Genomic DNA, 4,451 nt, shown 5'->3' with positions numbered 1-4,451 from the left:
CCTCATTTTCCAAACCATACAGACCCTGGGCCTGGCTTCAGGACAAGATTGTCGCTTAACACACGTGTGTGCAGGTTTCCTCCAAACACTTCATCTTTCACTTGTGGGGTCTCAACTAAATTCCTCTAAGGCGGGCTTTGGGTTGGTGGTTGTAAAAGTAGCTTAGGTTTTGTCTCTGCTCCTTTAAGATCCCGCGGCCGCCGCTGCCAGATACCAGAGCTGAGGGAGGGCTGCGCCTCCGGCCTGGGCCTCCCTCCTTTGATCTCGGGAGCCTCGGCCAACAACAACAGAGCTGGGCTGAGGTTATTACGTCGTCTCCGTGTGCAGGGTGTGTTTCCACATGACACGACAGAGGAGCTTTCTGCAGGAGAAAACACACTCACTGCTTTTCTCCGAGCCGCTCAGCCCGGGGGTCCCGGCGCTGTCCTCAGAGAGCAGCCCTTCCACTCGTCCAGTCTGTTCCTCTCTGCTAAGGGCACGGACGTGCGCGGGTCGTCACGCACGGCGCCTTCTGACTTACAGGCTTTAAATATACATTGTTCCCTCCCAGCTTTGAAATGAGCTTCCTTCGAAATAGGAAGCACGAGGCTTTAATAGGAATGAAAGAAAACAAACCGTCCGGCGGGCTTTCCCATGGAAGCATCCGGGTTGGGGGAAGACCAGTTCTGCATCTGAAACGCGGGGGCATGGCCGTCGCCTGAACGGGGGTGGCTGAGGGTGCGGAGGGGTCAGGCGTTGGGAGCCGCGGGTCCTGCTTTCGTTGTGTGTGTGTTGTGACCTGCAGCCAGTGTGCTCAGGGGACAGCAGCTGCGTTTGGAAGATCGATCACCCTGGACTTTCCTTTTTCTGTGAAACTCGGAATCGTTAGCTCTGAAGACAAAAACAGTAGCAGCACAACCGGGAGGAGAAAGTGAGGTGCGCTGCGTGCCTGCAAAGTGACTATAACATTTAGTGTTGAACGGAAAGCAACATTCCAGGTGCTGAGGATGGAAACCCCTGAGGGTGGGGGCATATGTTATGGTCACTTCTCAGTGATCGAGGGTGAAAATGCTGCGTGTGTGTCGTGCATTCATACTGTGTCTATATGGTGTGTATTACACGCGTCGGTACATGTATGTATTCATAGACTAGATGCACACACTCGTGTGTATGCTCACATACATTTAGTGTCTGTGCTGAAACGTGTCATCCCTGCCTGGGGAAGCCTGCTCACCCTCAGCTGCCCCGGACCCAGTGGAGACTCTGGGAGGATGTGGGTTCAGGTCCTCGGGACAAGCCTGGGGTTTGGGGTCAGGGGCTGTAACTGCTTCTCCTCCGAATCATGTGGGTTAATGGAGGGAACATGCGTCACCTCCAAGTGTGGGAGAAAGAGAATCCCGGCCACCACGTTGTTAAACCCAGCTCCTCGCTGACCCTCTGCCGATGACGACGTGGCCCCTGCCTGTGTTTATGGGGCATCGCTCCTGCGGCAGGTGGCCTGGGTCCTCCTCTGGTCACCTCTTCATACCGACACGCTGCAGGCCAGCCATGGGCGGGATTCCTGGCAGAGTGTGTCGTCGGGGGACACTCCTGTCCCCAGTGTGTCATCAGTGGGTGCGCTCTCAGTCTTCTTACCACAGGCGTGGCCGTCATCTCCAGCAAGGTCCACGTGGGGGGGCCTGGGGAACCGTTCCCTCCAGGGTCAGGGTGGTTTGGGGGTGGATGAGTGCCAACAAATAAGTCTCCCCAGGCCAGGGGAAGCGGGGTGTGAAATACATTTCGTGTCTTCTTAAAATGAGCAGAATTGTGAGAGGCTGGGACAGGGATAAGAAGAAGCCAGAGACCTCATACAGGGTGTAAGTTTCCACTCTCATGTGAAGAGACACATATGTTTATTTTAGGAGACCCTTTGATCCCAAATGACGGGGTTTCCACATGCAAATTCCAAATTTGGTTATTACAAAGTCTGATTAAATCGTCCTAACCCAGAAGTACCGATGGGCAAAGCCTAGGAACGCCCCTGCCGGATCTTGAAGCTCTGTTTTAAGTTTGAAAAGAAAGAAACGAAAACCATCTGCAGCTCGTTGGGAAGCCTGTTTGCAGGGCCCCCTGCCCGTGAACGCTCGGTTTCATCATCCCTAATCTTTCGCTTTAAAATCAGAAGTTCAGAATAGCAGTTGCAGCAGCCCCCTGAGCGGGGCCCGGCGTGGGCCCCAGCCGCACATGTGTCGGAATTATTAAGCCCATAAAACTACATTGTCACATCTGAAACCGGTTAGCCGCTGAAACCGAGACTTCCACTTCAAAGCTGCCGTGGTGTTTCCAGACAGACGCTGGCGGATCACCTTGAAGTCAAATTCCATCCCCTGGCAACCAGCAGAAAGCGGCCTCTGCCCCCTCACCGGGCCTTTCTTACAAAAGGCAAGCTCTGAACGTAGCCGGACTCCGAGCCACTCGGGGCAGATGGGCTCCCACACAGCCCTCGGCCTGCTGGCGGCCGGAACCCCGCCCGGAATGCCTGGCCCTGGCGAGGGGGGGCGGGGGGACTTTCATTTAAACAGCCTTGGGAGCAGCTGCTCCCCTCCCCCTTCCAGATCACCCTGCGACCTGCAGTGTAGGCCCTGCGATCCCAAACGGTCACCCAGCATGTAAGGCCATCCTGTCCTGAGGGACCCACCGCGTCACCGTCACCGAGCGGGCATCCCGTGACTGTCCTCCTAGGAACAGTGAGTTCTGGGAAAATGCCGCCAACAGTCCTGCTCAGTTTGCCTCCTCCCCGTCACCCCTAGAGGAGCCCCTCCTCCAAAGGAGCCTCTCTCTGCCTCCATCTTTCTGTCCCCCGCCCCCGCCAAACCCCACACACACGCCACTACCTCTTTCTCACCTGCTTGGACTCTGGTCTGCACAAAGCCCCCTCCTGCATCCCCACTGCACCTGGGGGAGGAGACGCAGGACTTTGGAACACGCCCAGAGCTCTGAGGAGCAGCCCTGACCTCAGATTCAGGAGGGCAGTGCTGCCAGAAGCCCAGATGTGCTGGGCTTTCGGTCGTGGGCCATCAGGGGCTGTGAGCTCCACTGAGTGGGTCACCTGAGGCTGTTTTAATGGAAAAGAAGGGCTTCGGAGCAGCTCCTGTGTGTGTCTGGAGGGGGGGGGTGGTTACCCAGGTGCCAGCCTCACTCTCCTGACGGTCACGCTGGATTCTCATCACCAATACCCTGGGCCCTTTCACAGAAAGGGGACCTGCTCCCGGGGCTCCGCACACAGCTGTTTTCTGGACAGAGTAAACATTCGCCCCTGGGGAACACCACGTTCTCAGGAATGCAAGCCGAGAGGCCCCTTGGAGTCTGCAAGAAATCCACTTGGAGAAGCAAACGCGTTTCCCCCGGCGTGTGTGCATCCCATTGCTCGCTCAGAGCAGGAACTGTGTGTTCCCTGCCCTCAGCCTTGTTCCCGGCCGGTTTAGGTGAGAGGAGGAACTCAAGTCAGAAGCTCTGGTGTCAGGGCGGTGGCGTTACCTCATGTGTCCTCTCAGCACACCTCTCCCTGTTGGGGTGCAGGTCCCACAGTGGGGGGTGAGGACGCGCCTGGCACACGTGGGCACCTGGAGAGCCCCACTCCCTCCTCGGGATCCCTTCCTTGTTTCATGGAAAGGAAACTGAGGCCCAAGTGATTAGGTGGCGGATTCAGGATTGTCAGCCAATAGCAACAGGACGGAGACCAGGCCCAGCTTCGGGCGGTGGGGCCAACACTGGCCCCAAAGACCCCATCCTCCTCCCGGGGACCGGATGTGGAAGAGGGTCTCTGCCAACGTGACCTTCATCCTGGTGGGGCCCTAACTGCCTGCACCTGTATCTTTGTAAGAGGGAGGCAGTGGGAGACTCGACACAGAAGAGGCACAGAGAGAGGCATGTGACCACGGAGAAATTGTAGAGATGCGTCCACAAGCCCAGGAACACCTGGGCCACCAGGAGCTGGAAGAGACAGGGAGGATCCCATCCTCCCCCATCCCCCCAGCCTCCTGAGAGCCCCTGCAGGGTGAGAGGGGTAGGGACCAGACCCCACAGCAAAGGTCACAGCCACCCAACACTGACATGCAGAAGAAGGACCTGGGGTTCCTAAAGCGTTAGGGTATGTGGGGCTGAGATCCTGTCCCCAGTGGCCAGCAGATGCTGGAGAATGAATGGACGTGTACCAGGGCTGCTGGGGATGGGAGCAGGAAGGAGAGGATACCCGGGGGGATCAGCAGGTCAGTAGTGCTGGATGGGCAGTGCCGCCGGGAGGCCTGCTGGCTGGGTAAGGGAGCCAGGGATGGGGATGGGGGGGTCAGGAACAGAGCTCCGCCGATGGGGGTCGGGGAGTGCAGGAACAGAGCTCCGGGGATGGGGGCGAGTGCAGGAACAGAGCTCCGGGGATGGGGGCGAGTGCAGGAACAGAGCTCCGGGGATGGGGGGGGGGGGGGGGAGGGAAAAGA

Source organism: Myotis brandtii, unplaced genomic scaffold (assembly GCF_000412655.1).
Source record: "Myotis brandtii unplaced genomic scaffold, ASM41265v1 scaffold115, whole genome shotgun sequence".
NCBI lineage: Eukaryota > Metazoa > Chordata > Mammalia > Chiroptera > Vespertilionidae > Myotis > Myotis brandtii.
Note: the sequence above shows the minus strand (reverse complement) of the source record.